The sequence below is a fragment of the Lissotriton vulgaris genome, chromosome 1_1 (genome assembly GCF_964263255.1).
Source record: "Lissotriton vulgaris chromosome 1_1, aLisVul1.2, whole genome shotgun sequence".
In the NCBI taxonomy this organism is placed as follows: Eukaryota; Metazoa; Chordata; class Amphibia; order Caudata; family Salamandridae; genus Lissotriton; species Lissotriton vulgaris.
This window is the reverse complement of record NC_141685.1, coordinates 633,967,435-633,995,253: the sequence shown is the minus strand read 5'-3', so window position 1 is coordinate 633,995,253 and position 27,819 is coordinate 633,967,435.

Sequence of the window (27,819 nt, the reverse complement as noted above, 5' to 3'; positions counted from 1 at the left end):
TATGCCCAATCTGATTATCCCGATTATCAGCGATACACATGAAACAGCCTAGAGAGGGAGGTTGGCTTGCCTCTTATTGAGATTCCTGTAGATCAAGAGGGTCCTTATGTACATAGTCAAGTATTAGGAAAAGACAGAAAGTTTCTAATTGACACAGGGGCAAGTCGCACCACGATCAGTCACGACGAAGTTCCAGGGGCACCCCTCTCAGGCTCACAGAATGTTTCCCTTGGTTTTTCAGGACAACCTATTGTAAATGGAGTATCAGAACCCGTTTCCCTAGCAGTAGGTCCATTATCACGTGTTACAGACCTGTTACTCACGAAGTCATGTCCAGAAAACTTGCTAGGTATCAAGACACTGAAGGCTCTAGGAGCAGTGATATGTTGTTCTCCAGAGGGAGTTAGACTTTTTCTACGTGACTTTAAGGGTCACTATGTATTACGAGAGTTTGATGTCAGATTGAAAAATGTACCGAAACACCTGTGGGCACAAGGCCCAACCGATGTAGGTTGTATGCACATTACACCATACCGTGTTACACTCAAACCAGGAGTTGTTTTACCCCGAATCAGACAATACAAGTTACCGCCCGATGCTGTAGTGGCTTTACTGGAAATCATTGAAGAGCTCATTGCCCAAGGAGTGGTCGTAGAAACCGACTCCAATATCTGTAATCCCCTATCATTCCGATTCTTAAACGTACTGATCCCAAGGCACCGCCAGTATATCGGCTGGTGATTGATTTACGAGAACTGAACAAATGCATTATCCCACAGTATCCTGTGGTTCCCGACATCTCATCCTTATTGACTGCTATTGATTCAGAAGCGACGTTCTTTACTGTAATTGACCTCAAGAACGCCTTCTTCAGTGTACCCATTGATCCAGAGAGCCAATATCTCTTCGGATTCAGTTTAAATGGCCGAAGCTTCAAATTTTCACGCGCACCTCAAGGATTCACAGAAAGCCCCAGCATTTATAGCCAAGCACTGAAAAGACAACTTGACTGTATCCAAATGCCAGTTAACACTGCCTTACTCCAGTACGTCTATGATCTGCTGATCACCGCACGAAGTGAACCCGAATGTGAACAAGCATCACTGACAGTTTTACATTTTCTGGCCGACAAGGGACACAAGGTGTCTCCTTCGAAGCTGTAATTCTGTGTTCAGCAAGTGGTGTACCTTGGGCACTTGCTGTCCAAGTGGGGAAGACAGCTCACACCTGATCGAGTTCAGTTAATTGCACAGTTACCACAACCCAAGACACAAAAGGAAGTGCGGGCCTTTATAGGCCTCACCTCGTACTGCAGACAATGGATTCCTCAGTATGCATTTCTAGCTAAACCGCTGATACAGTTGACAACACAGGAGGCAGCGACTTCGACTGTCCTCCCTTGGACTCAGGAACATACACAGGCTTTTGAGGAATTAAAGAAAGCTTTATGCCAAGCACCAGTTTTAGCGACACCATGTTACAGCAAACCTTTTACACTTTTTGTTACAGAACGTGATGGTACAGCGTTGTCTGTCCTCACACAAGATCAAGCAGGTTCACATAAGCCTTGCGCTTATTTTTCAAGTACATTAGATCCAGTGGCCCAGGCTCTGCCTGCGTGCTTAAAATCAGTTGCAGCAACAGCCCTAGCAATCAGACAAAGCGACTCAATAGTATTAGGACATCCACTGACAGTACAAGTTCCACATTCTGTAGAAGTCCTTCTAAACCGAACACAGACTCAACACCTGACTATAGCACAACTGACAGGTTATGAATTGACACTATTCCAGCCACACATAGAAATCAGACGCTGTAACATTCTAAATCCTGCAACATTGTTACCCTCGGTTATGACAGATTCAGCCCGCATGATTGTATAGAGATCATTAATGCAGTAACAAAGCCCCGACGAGACTTAACAGATGTTGCACTGACCAATCCAGACCTGACACTTTACGTGGACGGTTCATGTATGAGAACAAGCACAGGAGAATTAGTGGCCGCATATGCAGTGACCACCGAAACTGAAGTCAAAGAAACACACCGTATTGATACACTGTCTGCTCAAGCAGCAGAGCTTATCGCTCTGACCCGAGCCTGTATACTAGCCAAGAACAGAAATGTTAACATATACACAGATTCACGTTATGCTTTCGGAGTCGTACATGACTTCGGAGTGTTATGGCAAGAACGAGGTTTCTTGACCTCTCACGGTGCCAAGATCCAACACAGTCCCCTCATTCAAGCACTGTTAGAAGCAATACATCTGCCTTCAGGCATATCCATCATGAAGTGTAAAGCACATACTAAAGTTACAGACTCTATCTCCCAGGGTAACGACCTGGCAGACCAAACAGCAAAACATACCGCATTGACTCACACCCAGACAACTGATGTGACAAAGACAATAGTACCGACACATTGTATGACAGTTAGGGATCCCACACTAGATGTAATCGATATTCAGACACATGCTACTCCAGATGAAATCAAGAAATGGACTGAACTAGGAGGGATCCAGACAGATCAGGGATGGATGACGAAGGGAAAATCTACATGGTTCCTCCCCGACTCTATGGTTCAAGTCATAATAAATACAGCACATAGTCCAGCCCACCTGGGAGAAAAAGCTATGTTAGACAGTTTACAGAATCTCTGGTTCAACAAACATTTACGAGCAGCAGCAAAACAGAAAGTGCGTACTTGCATGATCTGTTGTCAGTTCAATCCACGTAAAAGCGTCCCTGTAGAGCAAGGTGGATTTCATCCTCCCGATCACCCTTTTGAAGTCCTCCAGATGGATTATATCCAGATGGAACGTTGTCGAGGATTCAAGTACGTCCTCGTAGTTGTTTGTGCACTTTCCCGTTGGACCGAAGCATATCCAGTCCCAGATTACACTGCCCCGACCACTGCCAAGCAACTGGTTCAAGAATTCTTCCCACGGTACGGCTTGCCTCGTATCGTGTACTCAGATAACGGACAGCCATTCTCATCCGAGCTCATGAAGCAGGTTTCACTCCTGCTAGGATATCAGTGGAAATTCCATTGCGTCCGACATCCCGAGGCAGCTGGCCTTGTAGAGAGGCACAATCAGACACTAAAAACCCGTCTTGCTAAAATATGTAAAGAGAAAGGGGTCGACTGGATAGTCGCCCTGCCAGTTGCACTATTCTATATGAGAATGGTCCCACATTCGAGATCAGGACTATCCCCGTATGAGGTGGTCTTTGGCCGGCCACCAAATATGTGGGGGACGCCCATGCCTAAGAAAATAACAGATGTTGACTGCAATATGCTGACAGATTACCTTGCCTCCTTGATGTCTGCACTCCAATCATGTCGTTCACAGGTTGCCGCAGCCTTTCCCGGCAACACTGATGTGAAGCCACACGATGTCCGTCCCGGAGATACTGTCCTGATACGCAATTTCGACAGGAGGAGTCCGCTGGAGCCCCGTTGGCAGGAGCCGAAGCTCGTCCTTCTGACCACGAGGACTGCAATCAAGGTTGAGGGCCGCAAGGGGTGGATCCATACGAGTCATATTAAAAAATGTAATGAACTGTTGCCAGAGACTGACTCTTCCACCCCCTCAAAGGACTGCCCAGATTCTAGTGACTCTAAACTTCCCATGGTAGAGAAAACTCCGCAAGAAGAGTATAAATTAAAGTTGCGGTCTAGCAAGTCAGACAGTTTAATTGTTTAAGTCCTCCCTTAGGTGAATCGGTTAAATAGTTTCTGACATGTATCCCCTAGACCCCAATAGAGAGAGAGATAGAGAGAAACAGATCAAGAAGCAACGATATTGCAAATCTCTCAAAAGTTACTGTATTGTTACCTTATGGATTATGTTTTCTTTAAGTCTCACTATTATTGTCACAAGTGTAATTTTGCATACCTATTTTCCTATTGCTACACGTGCACATTCTTCTTCTAATAACACTGCCGAGCATTCTTTCAGTGAGTTACCCCCTCACGAGTTGTCTTACCGACTTGCACTGCGCAACAATACATTCATTAGTATGTTACATCACTCTCATCAGACCAGCAACGCTACAAATTGTTGGATATGTGGCCGACTCCCTCCCTACCAGAAATACAGGGGAGTTCTGCCCCTCTTCCCGTACCGTTCACACACAATGGTTCATGTGGCGCCTGGTTTAGTTTGATTAATTCCTTAGATTCAAATTCCGTAGTTTATCAGGGTAACTGGGTATGGGGAAACCTGAACACAGTTTTGCATAGAAGATGTTATCCTGACAAAGAGGGACTCCCCAAAAGGACAGGGACTGATCTAGAAAATGAAGTATATGGATTAGGAAATTTTACACTCAACCTCATGATTCTGAATGTTGAATCCGAAACCGAGCCAGACTTGCCCACTATGTCAGTACTACCAGTCAAAGGTGAATTATGTGTCAGAAAGAATGGTTCCGTACACCTGGGTCATAGTAAATGTACTACTGTGGTCGAATTTAGTGATAAGGGCAAGTCCACATTCAAAGCTACACGTCATTCCTATTTCATTTGTGGTCAGACAGCATATATACGTTTACCTCTAGATTGGGATGGGACCTGTTACATTGGATTCCTACTGCCACCTGTTTTCCTAGCTCCACCTGATTATCATAGAAATTCCCGTCTAGTTCACAGACCAAAAAGAGATCTCCCGATTGTCGACTATACTGAGACAGCATGGGAACAGTACACAGATTTCAATAAAGGTTTCTTTCCCTATTTAGGAGCTATCTTTAATAGTAAGTCTATCCGTCACTTGACCAGAACCCTTGAAGCAGTAGTAAAAGAGACTACTTCCGCCTTAGGGAACTTGACTGAGGAACAGTCTGCTATGAGACTTGTCGTTCTTCAAAATCGTCTTGTTATTGACGTCATACTAGCCGATCGAGGAGGAGCCTGTAAGGTCCTCGGGTCAGCTTGCTGTGTTTTCATTCCAGATAATGCTCCGTCCGTGTATAAGGCTATTAAACGTCTCCATAAGATAGCTAGTCAGATACATCAGAATCCAGGCACTTGGACTTGGTCCGGTTGGCTCTGGACTACTATTTCAGCTTGGGGATGGAAAATACTGTCACTCCTTGGAACAATACTACTTATAGTATTCAGGTGCTGTCTATGTTTACAATGTGGGCCAGCGATTTGCGGCTTGTGCGCCACATCCTGCACTCCCCATTCAAGTCAACGTTCTAAATCCTATGTGAAAAAGGATGAGCAGATGAATCTAACTACACAAATAAATGGATTAATGAAGATTGATATATCATGAAGGGTCCGTAGGGAACAAGGAGGGAATGAGGAAATATACATTTTATGGTCAAGAAATGTTCCCTAACGTGTACCCCACCGCCTCCATGTACGAGCTTAAAGTGCATGTAACTTCCCTCCTGTGTCAGCTATGAAGACGCAAATACATTTGCGTTCAACGTTAACATGTCCTCTTTCAGATCCACCCTGAATGGGTCGGATATTCTGTTGCTAAGTATGCCTTGCCACCGTCTTTGTATGGTGCACTTTCACGTATTTCTGGCTCAGTGCGAGCTAGGCCCTGTTTTCTGTCATCGAGCCTCTTTTCAAAGTCATCTCTGCCTCCTGAAACTGCAACGTGGAATGCCCCCCCGTGAACTCTGTCCTACTCCCTGCGAGGCGAGCGGAGCCTGGCTCGGCCTGCTTGCCTGCCAAAGACAGTATTTTACCTTCACGTTATCAGTATAGTCAAGCTCAGCTTCCCGAAAACACATTCCAGTCCAGCAGAATAGATAAACAACCCCTCAGCTGCAGAGTAAAGGGCCCGGCCTTTCTGTCTCCATGCAAGTAATTCATAGCTCCCGTTACCATGGTAGGCCCATGGCCCCCTCGCTTTACACTCAGACACGTAGGCACATATGCACGCATTCATAGTCAGTATAGGATAGCCTCTGCCCAAGAGACCTGTCCTTCTAGATAATATGGTTCCCAAACATCAGATATCAGATATGATATAGGAACGAGTTGATCTGACATGCCAGACTTCTGTCTTTTTCCTCTAGTGTAAATGTTAAGTCCCCTGCACCCTCCAGCTTCACGTCAATCACACGTCACGCAGCTGCGCGCGCATCCAGACCTCAGATTTCCGCTGACATTGCAAGATTTCTGCTACGTACCCACCCACTTGTGACACTTTCATGTGACGTTTCTAGCACACACCCCTGTGTTCACGCCTAGTTCACGCCTTCTGATTACGTATTGCTAACACGTGTGTGCTCTTATCTTGTTTCTCTCAGCTGTTACGCCTTCTGCATTGGTTTTCATTATGTGCTTTAAGTATAAAAGTTATGTATTGTCAATAAAGTATGCTCTATCCCTTCCTGAACCCCAGTGGTGTCAGGAACCCGATATCCGGTTCGAGAACCATTCCTTTTTAAGGAATAAAACCCCTAAGAACTCTAACACCACGGACTCTGCGTCTTTCTTTCCGATTGAGTTATTTTTTTAAGTACTTACCTGCATAGAAATTAGGACGGTAATTAAATATTTACCACAAAGTGCTTCCTGTTGAGGTTTAATTTTTGTGACAGGAGCCTCGTGCCTGAATGAATCCTGCCCTGCATATTTATCCACGAAGATGCCACCATTTTGTGCAATACCTCTACTCAACTGGAGTACTTTCTACTGGCTAATCCAGTAAGTTCTACCTCATTGGGTAAATGATAGTGCTTTTCCTACACTGCAGCAGCGTAGGGCCAGAAGATTTGTCTCCACTGGCCATGTGTACTTGTAACTTTGCCACAGCGCCAAAAGGCGCCGAGGTCCCTTGAGTGAGCTGTCCATCATAGTTGGGAAAGGGCGGGAAGACGTTTGATACCGCTAGTGTGTGGTTCGGGGATTCTATGCGTGTCAACATGCCTCGTGTTTAAAGGGTCAAAGAGCGAGCAGGGCAGCAGGTGAGAAGAAAGCAGCCTCCTGGTCACGGGGATGGGGATTGCGCTCGAGAAACTCAGGGATGTAAAGACCTCCCTCGGGTATTACAGATAATTTTCGACGGCAGATATCGGGTTAAAGCACATTTGTCCAGCCTCGACCGTGCTCACTAATGTTTTGGGCTGATTAAAACGTTACTGAATTTGAGCTTCAACTCGGGCACCTGCTTTATTTATATCTGTAAGTGCTTCCTGTTGAGGTTTAATTTTTGGCCCACAGGAAGCACTTGCAGAGTTAAGGCAGGTGCCCGAGTTGAAGCTAACTTTGTAACCATTTTAGAATGGCACCAGCAAGCACTCTGGCAGCTTGCCGGTGCCATTCTAAAATGGTTACAAAGTTAGCTTCAACTCGAGCACCTGCCTTAACTGTGCTTCCTGTGGGCCCAAAAAAAAATCTGCCCGCTCGCGAATTCGCAAATTTTTCGGCAATTTTGCCAGATTCGCGGATTGCGAAATTGCCAAAAATTCGCAAATTTCGCGAGCGGAGCAGATTTTGCGCCCATACTTAGTTTCCATGGTACTAAGGGATCAGGGCTGTCATGTTCGATGGCTGCCAAGAACTATTTTCTCCTTGTTAAGAAGAGGTTCTAGTGGCCCTGTGAGCTCGTTGATACAAAAGTCCAACATACCAGGAGGGGGTGTTCAGAGTCAGTCTGACATCAATCCTACAGCGTATGTTGTCCAAACGTGCTGATCTTGTATAATTGTTATAGGAGCTAAACGGCATGGCTCGGCCAACGTTGGTTGGGTACTTATTTAACAGTAGAATCTGAGTAGTTCAGTTATGCTATTCTCAGAAATCCCTACTCACAAAACACCAGAAACATATGAAGTGGGTGGGCAAAAACTCTGCCACAGCTAAGTAGGCAAAAAATCCTATTTATTTGCTTTTGGTTAATAAAGCTTGAAGGACACAGTGTTCCTAAAAATTGTGCAAAAACCCTTTATCTTAGTTCCCTTGAAAAGTTATTTCTTACTATCAACACAATGACTGTGCAGAAAATAGACCCACTAAGGCAGGCACTGCCCCTCTCAGAAGACGAGTACGATGCAAACACAATACATATTGCAGAAAACTTTAGAAAGGCCATCCGCCTGAAACTGGTTGCGATGGTCTAACACCTAGGAGTTGCTCAGTATCCTTCATGATTGATACACACTAATCCTATAGAACAGAGGTATTTAATTTATGGGTTACATTCCCAACAGCAAATGCAAGAACAAAAACATTTCACTACTACACAGAAAATGAAACACCGACGGAATATTGTCCGTATGAGGACATTAAAGTTCCGCTCACTCACCAGGAACACTTATACTGGTTTAAAGGTGCCCTCCCCATACAAGAAGTAGAATGAGGCTCGGTCCGCCCAGAAGAGAAGGGGGAACATGGCCAATAACATGGCCAATATTAGCGGCCTATACACCACATCCTGACATTCTGAGAATTGCAAAGAGAACATTTGATGGACAGAATGCAGAACAATGTCATTCATTCACCCCAGTACAGAGATCTGGGCCTTAATCCATCGTTTTTTTTGCTCACCATGACATTTCAGTTTGGACCCAGGCATATGCAAATCAGTCTTGACTCTGCGCCAAATGTGAACAGTCCAGACGGAACTGCAAGGCCAGGTTCAGCTGTCAGGTGTCACCTGGTGTCTCAAGAGTAGATTGTCCCTCATGCATTTTGCTGAGTTGTTGATTCCGACAACACAGAGAGCCTTTGTCCGATGGCTCAGGTTCCCTTTGAGTGAGGGGGGGTCTCTGGTACTCTTCAGGTAGCTGTGAGGCCCTCCATACCTGTTGACTGTTTGTTGGGGGATGATTTGGAGAGCTTCCCTTGGGAAAAGGTGGAGAAAACTACTCATTTGAAGATGGTTGGACTGCCTGACTGGGCGTGCGTGACCACCCCGGTCAATGTCAGCCAGTAGCGGTTCACAAAAGGACCTGGAGCCTGAGTGGGAGGCCCAGGAACCTGCCTTAGAGAGAAGTGGCGAGGGGCATGGGAAACCGGCCCCCAAAGTTTCCCCGGCCCAGGAGGAGGTAGACCCTGAGGGTGATGAACTAGAGCCTACCAGAGAGCAAGTAGCTGAACTTGGGAACCTGCCTGAGCTGACCCATTTGCAGCAAGAAGGAGGCCGCTCCAGGGAAGAATTCTGCAGGGAGCAGAAAGAATGCCCTTCTCTTGAGGGCTTGCGGCAACAGGCTGTGAGCCAGGCAGCAGGTGATCAGTCAGGATCACACTTGATTTACTGGGAGAATAGTCTCCTGTATAGTGAGGCTAAGTTTGCTGAACCTGGGTCAGCCTGTGTGCTGGTGTTAACCCAGAAGTTCAGAGCCTTCCTACTGGGGCTGGCTCATAATGTTCCATTACCAGGACATTTGGGGGAGAACAAGACCTTTGAGAGGCTTGTTACCCACTTTCATTGGCCCCACATGCACAAGAGGTCAGACACTCATTGCAAAACATGTCAGACTTCCCAGGCAAGTGGAAAGAGTGGAAGGAAGCACAAGGCTCCTCTCCAGCCATTCCCTAAGATCAGTACCCCCTTTGAGCGGGTGGGGATTGACATTGTGGGACCACTGGACCCCAAGACAGACATGGGCAACAGGTTCATCCTGGTCTTGGTGGACAATGCCACCCGGTACCCGGAAGTCAAACCTCTGAGGACAGTGACGGCCCGTGGTGAGAAGAGTAGTGATGGGAATTTTCTTCCAAGTGGGACTCCCTCGCGAGGTAGAGTCTGACCGGGGCGCCAACTTCATTTCCAAGTATATGAAGTCCTCATGGCAGGAGTGTGGGGTAACTTACAAGTTCGCCACTTCTTACCATCCTCAAGGAAACGGGTTGGTTGAAAGGTTCAACAGGACCCTGAAAGGCATGATAATGGGTCTTGAGGAATCCATGAGGCATAAGTGGGACATCCTCTTACCATGCCTACTCTTTGCATCCCAGGAGGTGCCACAGAAATCTCTAGGGTTCAGTCCCTTGGAGCTTCTCTATGGACACTCGGTCAGAGGACCTCTGAGTCTGGTCAAAGAAGGTTGTGAGCAATCTCCCAGGAAACCTCCCCAAGATATATATAGATACATGCTGGCCTTCAGGAACCAGACTAGGCGTTTCAGGCAACTCACTGAGGTGAATCTGGAGGCCAGCCAGGAGGAGATGAAGAGATGGTATGACCAGAATGCCACTCTGGTAGAGCTTCAACCTGAACAAAAGGTGTGGGTCATGGTTCCTGTGGAACCCTGTGTGCTTCAAGATAAGTGGACCGGACCTTTTGAGGTTGTGGTGCGCAAGAGTCCAGTTACCTACTTGGTGGACTTGCGGTCTCCTAGGAACCCTTCGAGGGTCCTACATGTCAACCACCTTAAGCCCCACTTAGAGAGGTCTAAAGTGGGCATGCTCTTGGCAACGGATGCTGGGATGGAGGAGGAGACTGAGCCTCTTCTTGACCTCCTGTCAGCCTCAGAGCAAGATGGGTCAGGGAATGGTGTTAACCTCTATTCCACGCTGACCCATGAGCAACAGAATGACTGCCGCCAGTTGCTGGGACAGTTTTCTGAGCTGCTTTCCCTGGTTCCTGGTGTCACAGATTGGTTCGTCCATGATGTGGACACAGGAGAGAGTTTACCTGTGAAGCATAAAACTTACAGGGTAACTGACAGGGTAAGGGCTTGCATGAAAGAGGAAGTCTCAAATATGCTTGCGCTAGGGGTGATTGATCCCTCCAGCAGTCCTTGGGCCAGCCCAGTGATCTTGGTCCCGAAGGCTGCAGCACCGGGTACCACACCCGAACTCTGGTTCTGTGTGGTCTACAGAGGGCTCAATTCAGTCACAAAGACTGATGCGCACCCCATTCCCAGAGCTGAGGAGCTCATTGATCGGCTAGGGGCTGCACTGTACCTCGGCACGTTTGACTTGAGGTCTGGGTACTGGCAGATCGCCTTGACTGATGGGGTCAAGGAGAGGTCAGCATTCTCCACACCAGATGGACATTTCCAGTTCTGTGTTATGCACTTTGGGATGAAGAATGCCCCTGCCATCTTACAGAGGTTAGTCATCCAGGTGTTGGTTGGACTGGATAAGTTCAGTGCCGCCTACATGGATGACATCGCAGTGTTCAGTGCCAGTTGGGAGGAACATCTGTGCCACCTCTGGGAAGTGTTGTTGGCGCTGCGGAAGGCAGGCCTCACGATCAAGGCGAGTAAGTGCCAGATCGGGCAGGGTTCCGTAGTGTACTTGGGACACCAAGTTGGGAGCGGCCAGGTGGCACCCCTCCAACCCAAGATTGAATCCATCCTGGCTTTGGAGCCACCCAAAACCCAGTCAGAGATGAGGGCCTTTTTAGGACTCACAGGGTATTACGGGAGGTTTGTCTAGCGGTATGGCAACATTATTCCACCCTTGAAAGTGCTAACTTCCAGGAAGCAGCCCAAGAAGGAGATTTGGACTGACACCTGTCAGAAAGCTTTTGAGGCCCTGAAAACTGCCATGTGCACGGCGCCCGTGCTCCTGGCACCCAACTTCTCAAGATAGTTAATCATTCAAACAGATGCTTCAGAGCATGGTGTGGGGGCTGTTTTGTCACAGATGAATGAGGAGGGCCTAGATCAACCTGTAGGCTTCATTAGTAGAGAGTTACTTCCACGGATACAGAGGTGCTATTGAGCGTGAGGCATTTGCTGTGGTCTGGGCACTGAAGAAGCTGAGACCATACCTGTTTGGGACTCCCTTTCGGGTTCAGAAAGACCACAGGCCCCTCAGATGGTTGATGCAAATGAGGGGTGAGAATCCAAAGCTGTTGAGGTGGTCCATTTCCCTACAGGGTATGAACTTTACGGTGGAACACAGCCCTGGTACAGAACACGCCAATTCTGATGGTCTGTCCAGATTTTTCTGCCTTAGTGATGAGAACTCCCAGGAGTTTGGGTAGTTCTCCCCACATTTCAGCTGGAGGCGACACGTGTTAGACCGAGCACCTTTGGCGTGGGTCTCCCTTCCATTTTTGTGTTTGCCTCATGTGTGTTTTGCTGGTATTAGATACTTTGGGCACTGTGCCACTGTTATTCAGTGCCACAGTGCAAGTGCTCCCTATTGTAAATTGATGTATTAATCAGTGGTTCCATGTTTGGCTATTTGGTTTACTTGTCAGACCCTAGTACTGTGCACTGAGTGTGCCCAGGGTGTGTAAATCCAAATGCTGCTGGTGGGCCTGCAGCACTGGTTGTGCCACCCACAGAAGCAGCCTTGTAAAGTGTGTCTAAGGTCTGCCATTGCAGAGCCTGCGTGCAGTCTGGTACTGTCATGCTGACTGGGCAAGTGCACACACTTGCCAGTACCTAAACCTTCCCTTGTCTTCATATCAGTCATCCCTATGGTAGGCCCAAGGGCAGAGTGCATTGTAAGTATAAGGTAGGACAAGCCCTGATATATGTGGCATGTCCTGATAGTGTATTACAGTCAGTTTCGTTTTTCACTATTGCAAGGCTACCTGTTCTCCATAGGCCAGAATGGGCTGAAAGATTATTACATGTTTATAATCCTAACTGACTCAGAGAACATGGTAGAAATTCGAGTTTAGAATGTCTGAACTCAGAATGATAAAATACATCTTTTAGTGAAGTTGGTATTAACATTCTGTGTTTGCAAATACCACTTTTAGAAAGTAGGCATTTGTTTGCCTAACCTTTCAAGCCTGCCTCTGCTAGGTTGTTTATTCCTTTGTCTGGTTTTGTGAGTTACAGGACTGGGGGATTCCAAGAGACAGGATGAGTCAGCCCAGTGGTGAATAGAGAGATCTGCATCTAGATGGGAGGGAGGAGTTGGACCTGAACCCTGAATAGGGCTACGCCTGCCTTCCACAATGCTGGCTCCACCTCCTGGGGAGGGGCTGATGTCTCTACCCTGCACACTGAAAGAAGAGAAGGAGTCCTGTAAACAAAGTGCTCCAGGACTGTACTTGCGTTCCACAATGCTGGCTCCACCTCCTGTGGGGCGTCTGATGTTTCTGCCCTGCACTGTGAAAGGAAAGGAGAAGTCTGGTAAACAGAGTGCTTCAAAACTGGTCTGGACTGGGCAAAGGCCCCTCTCCACTCAGAGAACAAAGGATTTTGGGGTATAAATATTGGGACCCTGATGCCAAGAAATTAGAGCACTTTGTACTGCAAGAAGAAACCTTTACTGAGGAGAGGAACCTGAAGAAACTGAGGAGAGACTATTCCCAAGCTGAAGTGCTGCTTGGGGGATTGGCCTGCAGTGGTTGCCTTACTGCCAAAGGAAGAAGAAAGGAACTTTGTGTACTTTACTTTCAACTTGTGAAGGATCGCCAAGGGCTTGGAAAAGAGCTTGCCTCCTGCTGAAATCTCAGGGACAACAGACTTCAACCCCCAGCTCCCCAGATATCTTTGGAAGTGCCTGAAAATTGTTTTGGGCTTTCTGAGGAACTGCGTGTCGCAAGGAGCTGGAAGCGTGACTCATCGAGAAGAAGCTTGTCACCGTCACTGTGCCTGCCGTCGCAACTCTGAAGGAGGGTGTCGCCCCTGGAACTGTTGCACCGCACCGCATTGAGAGAAGCGTGCCGCAATGAAGAGGAAGTTTGTCGCCGTCGCTGCTGCTGCTGTTGCAACTCCAAAGGATGGTGTTGCCGCTGTAGCTGTCGCATTGCACCACATCGATATAAGAGTCTCGCAACGAGGTCGGAGCGTGTCGGCGTCGCTGTGTCTGCTGTCGCAACTCCAAGGGAGGGTGTCGCCGCTGGAACTGTCGTACTGCACTGCATCGAAGAAAAGCGCCCCGCATCCCCGAGAAGCACGCCATCGTTGGAGCTGCTGCCGGCGCATCGTGGGAGAAAAGTGTCGTAGGTGGAGCTGCTGCTGTCGCAACTCAAAACAAGGGTGTTGCCGCTGCAGTCCACACATCGAGCCGAGAACTTCTTGCATCCCGGAGGAAGTGTGCCGCATCTGGAAGATCTTCCCGTCTTTATTTCTTTGCACTTGAACTTTGCGGCATTTCCCTCACTGCGACATTGCTTGTCAGGGAAGAGCAACGCAACCTAAGGTACATTGACATACAGTGTCGCATCTTAAGAACTGAACTTAACTAAGCTAAATCTACCATCATAAAGCAACGTTATTGTGTATTTTTGTCTTTTATGGTCTTGTGGTAAATCTGTATAAAGTATACTTATTTTTGATATAAAAACCTGATGTGGTGTCCATCTGTAGTGTTGTCACAGGGTTACTGTATGTGGTCACAAATGCTTTACACACTGCTTCTGAGATAAGCCTGTCTGTTCGTGCCAAGGTACCAAGGGGGTGAGCAGGGGGTATTTAAGGAGTGTATCCCCTTTAACCTGACTAGAGGCAAGGGTCCCTATTCGTCACAAGTACCTACCTGTGCCAACTATAGACCCCCAAATCTAATAAGGGCACTTACTGCCCAGCCAGCAATGGTAACAACAAATACAATACCAGCTCAAAAGACAGCAAACAGAATTTCACCACACAGATGAAATATAAGTATAAATATATAAATAAATATAAGATGTATATGTATATATATATATATATATATATATATATATATATATATATATATATATATATATATATATTCCAACAAAGTTAGCCCCAAACATGAGAGAGGCCACTGGCAATGCAATGATTCGACTTTAATCACGCAGCTTGCAAACAGGTTCCACAGCAGCAAACGATAACCTTTGTAATGCCAAACACGTTTCAGGAACTTGATTCCCTTCTTCAGTGGCTGTCAGGCGCTTTGTGGAAAGCCGCGTTTCCTGTGAACAATTATATTCAAGTCCTGCCCTGTGGGCGTGGCTACCCTCGTAGCCTTCTGGATCTCAAAGTGTCACAAGGTATTCTCCAGTGAGTCCGCTTTAAACACTGCGCATTTGAAACATACTGTTCATAACCCATGTGGGATGTTACTCGAAGCTGCTGGGCTTTCCGTTCCGTTTTCCAGCTGCCTGACACGAATGTATGTCAGAACTAGACCAGTCCCGACTCTGCCTCCCAATGCGCCGACACGCAATATGCATCAGCACAGGGCCCGCTTTTAGGCAGTGGGTCTCTCTCAGCGGCTGGGCTCCAGCCGCAAAAAATTCCAACAAAGTTAGCCCCAAAGACGAGATCCCTCGTAGCCTTCTGGATCTCGTAGTGTCACAAGGTATTCTCCAGTGAGTCCGCTTTAAACACTGCGCAATTGAAACATACTGTTCATAACCCATGTGGGATGTTACTCGAAGCTGCTGGGCTTTCCGTTCCGTTTTCCAGCTGCCTGACACGAATGTATGTCAGAACTAGACCAGTCCCGACTCTGCCTCCCAATGCGCCGACACGCAATATGCATCAGCACAGGGCCCGCTTTTAGGCGGTGGGTCTCTCTCAGCGGCTGGGTTCCAGCCACAATTAATTCCAACAAAGTTAGCCCCAAAGACGAGAGAGGCCACTGGCAATGCAAAGATTCGACTTCAATCACGCAGCTTGCAAATAGGTTCCACAGCAGCAAACGATAACCTTTGTAATGCCAAACGCGTTTCAGGAACTTGATTCCCTTCTTCAGTGGCTGTCAGGCGCTTTGTGAAAAGCCGCGTTGCCTGTGCACAATTATATTCAAGTCCTGCCCTGTGGGCTTGGCTACCCTCTTAGCCTTCTGGATCTCGTAGTGTCACAAGGTATTCTCCAGTGAGTCCGCTTTAAACACTGCGCAATTGAAATATACTGTTCATAACCCATGTGGGATGTTACTCGAAGCTGCTGGGCTTTCCGTTCCGCTTTCCAGCTGCCTGACACGAATGTATGTCAGAACTAGACCAGTCCCGACTCTGCCTCCCAAAGCGCTGACACGCAATATGCATCAGCACAGTGCCCGCTTTCAGGCGGTGTGTCTCTCTCAGCGGCTGGGCTCCAGCCGCAATTAATTCCAACAAAGTTAGCTCCAAAGACGAGAGAGGCCACTGGCAATGCAATGATTCGACTTTAATCATGCAGCTTGCAAACAGGTTCCACAGCAGCAAACGATAACCTTTGTAATGCCAAACGCGTTTCAGGAACTTGATTTCCTTCTTCAGTGGCTATCAGGCGCTTTGTGAGAAAGCCGCGTTTCCTGTGCACAATTATATTCAAGTCCTGCCCTGTTGGCTTGGCTACCCTCGTAGCCTTCTGGATCTCGTAGTGTAAAAAGACATTCTGCAATGAGTCCGCTTTAAACACTGCACAATTGAAACATACTGTTCATAACCCATGTGGGATGTTACTCGAAGCTGCTGGGATTTCCGTTCCGCTTTCCAGCTGCCTGACACGAATGTATGTCAGAACTAGACCAGTCCAGACTCTGCCTCCCAATGCGCCGACACGCAATATGCATCAGCACAGGGCCCGCTTTTAGGCGGTGGGTCTCTCTCAGCGGCTGGGCTCCAGCCACAATTAATTCCAACAAAGTTAGCCCCAAAGACGAGAGAGGCCACTGGCAATGCAATGATTCGACTTCAATCACGCAGCTTGCAAACAGGTTCCACAGCAGCAAACGATAACCTTTGTAATGCCAAACGCGTTTCAGGAACTTGATTCCCTTCTGCAGTGGCTGTCAGGCGCTTTGTGAAAAGCTGCGTTGCCTGTGCATAATTATATTCAAGTCCTGCCCTGTGGGCGTGGCTACCCTCGTAGCCTTTTGGATCTCGTAGTGTCACAAGGTATTCTCCAGTGAGTCTGCTTTAGACACTGCGCAATTGAAACATACTGTTCATAACCCATGTGGGATGTTACTCGAAGCTGCTGGGCTTTCCGTTCCGCTTTCCAGCTGCCTGACACGAATGTATGTCAGAACTAGACCAGTCCCGACTCTGCCTCCCAAAGCGCCGACACGCAATATGCATCAGCACAGGGCCCGCTTTCATGCGGTGTGTCTCTCTCAGCAGTTGGGCTCCAGCCGCAATTAATTCCAACAAAGTTAGCTCCAAAGACGAGAGAGGCCACTGGCAATGCAATGATTCGACTTTAATCACGCAGCTTGCAAACAGGTTCCACAGCAGCAAACGAAAACCTTTGTAATGTCAAACGCGTTTCAGGAACTTGATTCCCTTCATCAGTGGCTATCAGGCGCTTTGTGAGAAAGCCGCGTTTCCTGTGCACCAGTTATATTCAAGTCCTACCCTGTGTGTGTGGCTACCCTCGTAGCCTTCTGGATCTCGTAGTGTCACAAGGTATTCTCCAGTGAGTCCGCTTTAAACACTGCGCAATTGAAACATACTGTTCATAACCCATCTGGGATGTTACTCGAAGCTGCTGGGCTTTCCGTTCCGTTTTCCAGCTGCCTGACACGAATGTATGTCAGAACTAGACCATTCCCGACTCTGCCTCCCAATGCGCCGACACGCAATATGCATCAGCACAGGGCCCGCTTTTAGGCGGTGGGTCTCTCTCAGCGGCTGGGCTCCAGCCACAATTAATTCCAACAAAGTTAGCCCCAAAGACGAGAGAGGCCACTGGCAATGCAATGATTCGACTTTAATCACGCAGCTTGCAAACAGGTTCCACAGCAGCAAACGATAACCTTTGTAATGCCAAACGCGTTTCAGGAACTTGATTCCCTTCTTCAGTGACTGTCAGGCGCTTTGTGGAAAGCCGCGTTTCCTGTGCATAATTATATTCAAGTCCTGCCCTGTGGGCGTGGCTACCCTCGTAGCCTTCTGGATCTCGTAGTGTCACAAGGTATTCTCCAGTGAGTCCGCTTTAGACACTGCGCAATTGAAACATACTGTTCATAACCCATGTGGGATGTTACTCGAAGCTGCTGGGCTTTCCGTTCCGCTTTCCAGCTGCCTGACACGAATGTATGTCAGAACTAGACCAGTCCCGACTCTGCCTCCCAAAGCGCCGACACGCAATATGCATCAGCACAGGGCCCGCTTACATGCGGTGTGTCTCTCTCAGCAGCTGGGCTCCAGCCGCAATTAATTCCAACAAAGTTAGCTCCAAAGACGAGAGAGGCCACTGGCAATGCAATGATTCAACTTTAATCACGCAGCTTGCAAACAGGTTCCACAGCAGCAAACGATAACCTTTGTAATGTCAAACGCGTTTCAGGAACTTGATTCCCTTCATCAGTGGCTATCAGGCGCTTTGTGAGAAAGCCGCGTTTCCTGTGCACCAGTTATATTCAAGTCCTACCCTGTGCGTGTGCCTACCCTCGTAGCCTTCTGGATCTCGTAGTGTCACAAGGTATTCTCCAGTGAGTCCGCTTTAAACACTGCACAATTGAAACATACTGTTCATAACCCATGTGGGATGTTACTCGAAGCTGCTGGGCTTTCCGTTCCGCTTTCCAGCTGCCTGACACGAATGGATGTCAGAACTAGACCAGTCCCGACTCTGCCTCCCAAACCGCCGACACGCAATATGCATCAGCACAGGGCCCGCTTTCAGGCGGTGGGTCTCTCTCAGCGGCTGGGCTCCAGCCGCAATTAATTCCAACAAAGTTAGCCCCAAAGACGAGAGAGGCCACTGGCAATGCAATGATTCGACTTTAATCACGCAGCTTGCAAACAGGTTCCACAGCAGCAAACGATAACCTTTGTAATGCCAAACGCGTTTTCAGGAACTTGATTCCCTTCTTCAGTGGCTGTCAGGCGCTTTGTGGAAAGCCGCGTTTCCTGTGCACAATTATATTCAAGTCCTGCCCTGTGGGCGTGGCTACCCTCATAGCCTTCTGGATCTCGTAGTGTCACAAGGTATTCTCCAGTGAGTCCGCTTTAAACACTGCGCAATTGAAATATACTGTTCATAACCCATGTGGGATGTTACCCGAAGCTGCTGGGCTTTCCGTTCCGCTTTCCAGCTGCCTGACACGAATGTATGTCAGAACTAGACCAGTCCCGACTTTGCCTCTCAAAGCGTTGACACGAAATATTCATCAGCACAGGGCCCGCTTTCAGGTGGTGGGTCTCTCTCAGCGGCTGGGCTCCAGCCGCAATTAATTCCAACAAAGTTAGCCCCAAAGACGAGAGAGGCCACTGGCAATGCAATGATTCGACTTCAATCACGCAGCTTGCAAACAGGTTCCACAGCAGCAAACGATAACCTTTGTAATGCCAAATGCGTTTCAGGAACTTGATTCCCTTCTTCAGTGGCTGTCAGGCGCTTTGTGAGAAAGCCGTGTTTCCTGTGCACAATTATATTCAAGTCCTGCCCTGTTGGCTTTGCTACCCTCGTAGCCTTCTGGATCTCGTAGTGTCAAAAGACATTCTCCAATGAGTCCGCTTTAAACACTGCGCAATTGAAACATACTGTTCATAACCCATGTGGGATGTTACTCGAAGCTGCTGGGCTTTCCGTTCCGTTTTCCAGCTGCCTGACACGAATGTATGTCAGAACTAGACCAGTCCCGACTCTGCCTCCCAATGCGCCGACACGCAATATGCATCAGCACAGGGCCCGCTTTTAGGCGGTGGGTCTCTCTCAGCGGCTGGGTTCCAGCCACAATTAATTCCAACAAAGTTAGCCCCAAAGACGAGAGAGGCCACTGGCAATGCAATGATTTGACTTCAATCACGCAGCTTGCAAACAGGTTCCACAGCAGCAAACGATAACCTTTGTAATGCCAAACGCGTTTCAGGAACTTGATTCCCTTCTTCAGTGGCTGTCAGGCGCTTTGTGAAAAGCCGCGTTGCCTGTGCACAATTAAATTCAAGTCCTGCCCTGTGGGCGTGGCTACCCTCTTAGCCTTCTGGATCTCGTAGTGTCACAAGGTATTCTCTAGTGAGTCCGCTTTAAACACTGCGCAATTGAAACATACTGTTCATAACCCATGTGGGATGTTACTCGACGCTGCTGGGCTTTCCGTTCCACTTTCCAGCTGCCTGACACGAATGTATGTCAGAACTAGACCAGTCCCGACTCTGCCTCTCAAAGCGCCGACACGCAATATGCATCAGCACAGGGCCCGCTTTCAGGCGGTGGGTCTCTCTCAGCGGCTGGGCTCCAGCCGCAATTAATTCCAACAAAGTTAGCCCCAAAGACGAGAGAGGCCACTGTCAATGCAATGATTCGACTTTAATCACGCAGCTTGCAAACAGGTTCCACAGCAGCAAACGATAACCTTTGTAATGCCAAACGCGTTTCAGGAACTTGATTCCCTTCTTCAGTGGCTGTCAGGTGCTTTGTGAGAAAGCCGCGTTTCCTGTGCACAATTATATTCAAGTCCTGCCCTGTGGGCGTGGCTACCCTCGTAGCCTTCTGGATCTCGTTTGCGGAAAAATCTGCAAACTCGCAGATTTGCAGAAATAGATACTGGAGTACTTTTACTGGCTAATCAGCAAGTGCTAGCTCATTGGGTAAATATATAGTGATTTTCCTACACTACAGCTGCGTAAAGTGCCTGAAGAGTTGTCTCCAGTGACCATGTGTGTGTTACTATGCCATCGCGCCGAAGGGCGCAGGGGTCCCTTGAGTGAGCTGTCCATCATAGTGGGTAAATGGCGGGAAGACGGTGCACACCGCTAGTGTGTGGGCTGGGCCAAACAGGCGGGGCTTAGATGCGAGTTCACATGCCTCTTGTGTGTATAAAAGGTCAGAGACCGATCAGAGCAGCTGATGAGGAGAAAGAAGTCCTTTGTCACAGGAACTGCACGGGGATTGCGCTTGTTAAAGTGAAGTATGCAAAGGCCTCCATCCAGCATCACAGCTAATTTTCTACTGTAGATATGGGGAGAAAGCACACCTGCCCAACCTCGACAAAGCTCACGATTGTTTTTGGGCTGATGAATGCATTACGGAATTTGAGCTTCAACTTGGGCACCTGCTTTATTTATAGCTTGAGTTCATTGTTTTCTGGGCTTTACCCATGTGCCTGTGATGAGTGACCATGTGGCTGGGGGTCGTGGTGGTGGTAGTAGTAGTGTGCTGTTATGTTTTTGTCACATAGGCCGGTGTGTCTTTCCATTGTTCCTGTTGGCTTACTGTTTCCATCCCCATTGCTATCTGCTGCAGGTCACTGATGCTGCATCCATCCGACATGATGCACAAATTAAGGACAAACAAGTTCCACTTCCTTTACATTTGTATTTTAGTTCTTTGCTTTTCTTACTCTTACTGAGTGTACTAACAATACTAGTAATTAAAATTAAAGCACAACAAATTCCACACTTGACTGATGTTCTTCTGCCTTCTTTGCTTGTAGGTGTACAAAAGACTGAGGAGGAGGTGACTGTCATCATTCATCGCCCGTTGTACTGCCAGACAGACGTCCTTCTGTGATACTTGACGTGTGGTGTGACCTGACCAGCAACTTGTGCAACTGAGTGCTGCTGACATCTGGAGAAGATTGGCCCAAAGAAAACAGGTACCAGGTCCTCCAAGACCAAGAAAGTTGCTGAGAAAAAAGAATAACAGAAGAAGGAAGTGACACTTAAGTCTGGTGTTGACCCCAAAATCTTTTTTGGAAAACCAAAAAGTACGCCTGCAGCAGCAGTGTCCAGGGGGCAAGCTGGGGGTAGCACCTCAGCATCAGTGGGCCCAACCCACCAACCCAGGCCCAAGCAGATGAGTGTGGAAGAGGTAGCCAAGCTAATGGTGGAAAGCAGTGATTCTGAGCCTGACCTATCTCAAAGTAGTACACAATCAACGCATGAGGGAACACAGCAGATAAGTGGTGAACAACAACAACCGCAACCACCACCAACAATAATAGTTGTTGTTCCTCCCGAAGTAGGGGCAGTTCAGGAAATTGAGCCTCATGCAGAGCAAGCAGAAGAGGAAGCCACTCATGCAGGAGATCCTTTGTCTTCCAGTTCTTTGCCAAGCATCCCATCTGATGATCTAGATCTTACTTGGGAGCCACAACAACCTGAGCATGAGAGGAAGACACATCCCAAGACCAGGCTAGGGAAAAGGAAGTTTTCAGAAAACCTTACACTTATGGAAGTTGATGTAGAGCAGCAGGATAAGGATGATGAGTCTGACCCAGTCATCACGAGCATCACTCCCGGGCCGAGGACATGGAGCCCAACATTTTTACCCTATCCAGAATGGCTGCGACTAATAGGGATGTAGCACGCATACCTCCAACACAGGCAACACCAACACGACCTCCAGCTTCCATATTCATATTAGCAAAGGGCCGGCAGCATCCTACATCCAGCACAAGCACCACCCCAGCAGAAGTAGGTAGTCGTACCACTGTGCAGCCACATAGTCAAATTCAACACACACCCTCCAGTTCTTCCGGCTTTGGAAGTGGCACCTCTAGCAGGAGACAAAAGTTAATCTCCCCAGTGTGGGACTTCTTTACCGTTAGCGTAAAGGAGGAGAACATTGCTATATGCTCCATTTGTCATTCCTATGTCAGTCGTGGTAAGCTTGGTACAAACTTTGGTACCGGAGGCCAAATGACCCATTTGAAAAAACACCACACAATCAAGTGGGTGTTTCTTGCAGCATAAAAACTGGAACCATTGATGTTGGTGGGGATAAATGAGTACAAGATCCACTCATGGTCGGACAAGATGAAGAAGAAGATGGAGACATTCTATCTTGTAGCCCTGTCCCCAGCACTGCAGCGGTACAGCCCACATCCTCCGCATCAGCAACATCTCAGTGACACAAGAGTAAGAGTCAGCCAGAGACACCAAGGAGTACTGAGATGCAAGGTGCTGCGTTGAGCTGAACTGAAAGAAATACCGCCCAGCGTTCCATTCTTAGCATGCTTACTAGGCAGGAGGAAAAGTACGAACTCAAACCACCAATAACACGTTTGTACAATGCGAAGCTGGCTAAAATGTTAGCACTGGACCTTCTCCCTTCTCCCTTTTTCTTTTGTTGAAGGGGTGGGTTTTCTGGAATTTGTCCAAAATGGAAGGTTCCCAGCCGCTACTATTTTGACAGAGTTGCTGTTCCAGCACTACATCACGACGTGCTGGAATTGCTTGGAAAAGCCTAACATCAGAGTGCTGTTCATAGTATCCACCTGACAACAGACATGTGGACCAGTTGCCAAGCCACTGCTTACATGTGCATCACTGCACACTGGATCTCTTTTTCAGGTGTTTTTCAGGTGTCAGAGAAAAGCTATCTGCAGGCGTTGACACTGCTGAGATTTTAAATGACACTCGCAGACATGCAACTGTAGCCATGTTTGCTATGGAGAAATCTCATACTGCTGCAAACATTTTGGCTGAGTTTAACAGCAAGGTCTTTGAATGGCTGCAACCAAGAGGGCTTAACATTGGTTTTGTTGCCACAGAAAATGGCAGTAATGTAGTTAAGGCCGTGAAAGATGGTGGCTAATTCAGGGTCCCCTTGTTTGGCACACTGCATTAACATTGTTGTTCAAGACTTTCTGAAAAATGAAAGCAAAGTCAGCAACTTACTGACCATCTGCAGAAAAATATGCACACATTTCAACCATTCTTTTAAAGCCCGGAAGCAGGCAAGGGTCATTGAACGTGAGCATAAAATGCCAGTCAAAGCACTCCTCCAGGAGGTGCCAACATGTTGGAACTCACCTATTACATGCTTGATCGTCTGTTTGAGCAGTACATACCACTTAATGCTTATGTCATGACAAGAAGATTAGGGGATCCTACTGTGAAAGCCATGACCGTTCAGATGTGGCAATGGCAGACCCCATTAAATGCCTGACAGAGATGCTACTTCCTTTTGAGGTCTTCACACGTGCAGTCAGCAGGGAGGACTGCACTATGGGCCAAGCTATCCCTTTGTTGTACATGCTGGAGCATTAGCTGAAGGAGGTGTCTGAAACATACGAAGGTGTGGACGACAAAGTAGGCGCATGAACAGTAATGCAGTAATTCCTTTTTCAGAAGGGGATGTTGCCAAGTACAAAACTTAAATAGCTGAGGAAGCCACTGATTTAGAAAAGGAACGACTCTCAATTAGAGGCCTGCCAGTGCCAGCCCAGGACAGCGCAAGTACTACAGGGCATCGAGAGCCAAGTTCTTCTTCAGAGCATGAGAGCAGTGTGTTTGCCTCCCAGCAGTCGTCAACACTACCAATAATATCAACAACAGCACCAACAGGATCTGATTCATCAGACACAGCAAAAGCAATAGCTGCTTGGATTCTACGGAAAGAGATGGGTAAGTTCGTTGCTGGTGCAAAGTCAAAAGAGGTCAAGCAAATCGGCGCACCCCTGAACATTGAGCGGATGGTCCAGGCCTATCTGGATGACATGGAGCAAAGCCCATTGGCGTTTTGATATGGGAAAAGAAGCCAATGGCCAGTACTCAGCAGGCTGGCGATAAAATATTTGGCTTGCCCTGTCACAAGTGTCTCTTCTGAGTGTGTTTTCAGTGCTGCTGGTGCCATTGTAACTGTGAAAAGGACCAGTGCCTCGCCCAAAAGGGTGGAGAGGTTAACCATGATCAAAATGAATAAGCACTTCATATCACCGGACTACAAAATACGTGAATCACAGCAGGAAGAGGAGCGCGACTCCGAAGACATAAGTAGTGGGTTGCATGACCTACTTCTGTCCGAACCACCAGAGTTTGAGGAAGAGCTCTTTTTTCCTGACAACTAGGCTTAAAAATTGTTACTTTCTCCCTATCTTTATTTGTGTGTATATCTGTCTTTCTGGTTCAAATCAAACCACAATAAATCCATCACCGCCGTCTCTAATTTTTATTTACCTATTGGAGTTGCACGTCTGTGCATTTATCTGTCCACCTCACTCCTCAGAGTCCTGCTCCATCTTCCTGACTCGCCCTAAATACATTTCAATCTTGCCAGACATTGGATGGAGCATAGTACAATAATGTAGCCTCTAACGGTCCCTCTATAAGAAGTTAAACGTACGTGACTATAGCCATCCTCTGTTTTGTTTCCAATCCTAAACTCATTACTGTCTTAAGGCTACCACCTCTGTCTGCAGGCATACACAACTCTTCACTGTCAGAACTTGAGCAGGCATCCAAAACTAAAGTAAAATCGTCTTCACTTTCAGAAGGCTCGGCATCTCTGATCTGACAGCCAAAGAGAAGAGCAAGACAGGTATATGAGGCCATGCATTGCATTGGATGCTTGCTGACTTTGAGCAAATGTGCATGAAGTCGAACTATACTAGTAGTTAAAATAATAACAAAGTAAAAGTGACTCAAGTGATAGTCAAGGTTTCCATGTTGTTTAATAATAACCAATTGCACTCCTACTACTGCAGGTGCAGTCTGGACCTACTTAATCAGAGTCACTCAATACAGACTGCGTTGGTGTTGGTGTGTTGGACAACACATACACGTACCACACCATGATGATGATGATGACCATACTATCTTTGCATGCAGTCAGTCAGTTGGATCTGAGATGATTGATGGAACAACAGCGTTTCATGAACTGGCATAAAAGGTAAACACAACCATTCGACAAGAACCACAGCAGACCAAGGCTACATGTCCATGCAGTGGTGGAGTCGAATAATGGTATGATGACTGACAGGGCGCATTGATTTAGTCACTTGATTTGGAAAATGCTAGGTTGCTGTATATGCCTTTTGTCTGGATCTGTCAAAAATTAAGGTAAATGGAGTTTGGGTCACGGCCCGGTGCCGTGGGCCTGTTCTGTGCTGGTTCCTGTCCTGTTGTTCTTGTAGATTAATGCTGTGTAAATAGTAGAGTAGGCACAATGTATCCAAGCCGCCTCAGTCTGAAAGTCTTCTCGCTCAAGAGTCTTGTCTTTTTGCACTACACCGTAATTGATCCTTTTTAAAATTAATTTATTTTTCAATACCCCTTTTGTTTTTCCATCAACACTTACAGGCTGGCCTTTTACCCAGTGCTATTATACTTGGAGCAACAACTCACACTTACCTTACCAATCCTCATCAGCCAGCCAGTGGCACCCAAGAATGATGTGCAGAGTGTCCATGGAATAGAGGACCAAGATGAATGACGAGATACAACTGCACATTTGGACCTGGATAATACAGTAACTTTAGTATCATATTCGTCTTTTAAATAGTTTAATTCCTTTTGTATTCTTCATTCATTTTACGACTGTGTGACTTTGTTTGCTAATTGCTCCCTACAACTATTTTTTTATTATCTTTGCTAGCTTTCCGCCCGGTACAGCAGGTAATTAGGGTTTCTCTGAGGGCATACAGGCAAGGTAAATTTCATATAATACTACTTCGCTGTACTGTCTAATTGTGTAGTAGTAGTTAAGTACTACTCATTAACCATCAAGTTATCTTCATCATGCATGCATTGCCTTTTTCTCCCTTTATAGATTTATTGGATAGTGGATTATCGTTGTCTTCAAATATTGTTTTGCTTTTGTTGTCTCCATGCGTACTGTTTTCTTTGTCAAACTTTCCCCAAACCCCCCTTCCCATCCATTCATCAAACCCTAACCCTCTTCCCCCGAGCTGTGTGAATTTATATTGAGGTGTGATGTGACTACATTAAATGTACACCAACAATTGATCACACACTTGCTGGGGAAGATGTGGTGAAAGCAACACTAATTAAATGTCAACGAGGCAGGGCGAGGATCTTCTTCTGCTTGCCCACCCATGCTCAGTCTATGTACAAGCCAGTTAATTTTCCAAAGGGACCCACTGAATACATCATAATTAATATTGATTGTATTTACAGCATTAAAGTTTTAGAATTACAATTGTGTTAAGTCACTCCTTCGTCACAACTTCAGTTTAACTTCTTAGCTTCTTGTACTAGGCTGTCCCCACCACCATTAAGTTTTCTTTTAGTTTAGCAGTTGCAATATTGTTTGTTTGGCAGTCTTCTTATGTACTGTACTTTTCTACTACTCCCACAGTCTCTCTCAGGCAAGTTACTGTTTTTTTTTGTTTGCAAATGCTAGTACCACTGTCTACTACTACCACCACAACCATGGCATCTTCTCCATTCTCTTGGGAAACCATGCAGACATTGCTGTGCCGAACCTAATCCTCATCAATCACAAATAAGATAAGTTTGCTGGGAGGTATAATGGACTAGGAGGAGCAACTGGTAGTACTAGTAGGACAAATATAACAGTTATAAGACGATGACCAGGTATATTAAAGGCACACAACAAGAATATGGCACTTAGTGTTAGACTCCCTATAAAGAAACGTGCTTCAAAGCAAAGAAAGGAAGGTCACCCCTCTTCCCTACAAACCCAGAAAATCAATTCCGGGTATAACATTCAATACATATCCTTGCTGAGCACTTCAAATAGCTACACAAAGTATACAACATAAATCAGTCAGTCCAAATGATAATAAATGTCCACAATATTTAGATCCCAGGATAATCTCCAAATCAAATCCAAGTAAGTACAGCCACGTCTATTGAAACACCAAGGTATGTTGTTGGTTACAGCATCTTTTTCAATTTTTATTATTTAATTCTTTTCTTCCATCAGTCAAAATTGGCAGCCAACACGTGTTTCGTCAGGCATTTGTCTCATGCCTATCGACTTCTTCAGGGCTGCAAGCCAAGAAGATAGTAGTAAACCTCTATTTACAACTCAAAATCTTTAACATTTCTTTCATTAAATTATAAAGGTGAAGTCACCACCTACGTGTAGGATCAAGTCTTGGTATACCTGTGAATTATGAAAAAACTAAGTAAAAAAGCACCCGAATCAGATAGTGCATACACTGGTGTAGAGATAACACAAGATAAGACCCAAAGTACCAAAACTGTCTGTAATGGGTAAATGAAAATTATTTACCAGATTAAGTAATCTTCATCTCATTGGAATTTCCAAACGTATAACCAAACTCGGGCTCTGAAACGATAGGAGGCCATCCTCAGTTCCGCAACTACCATAGAGCACCCATATTCGACAAAAAAATTACTGA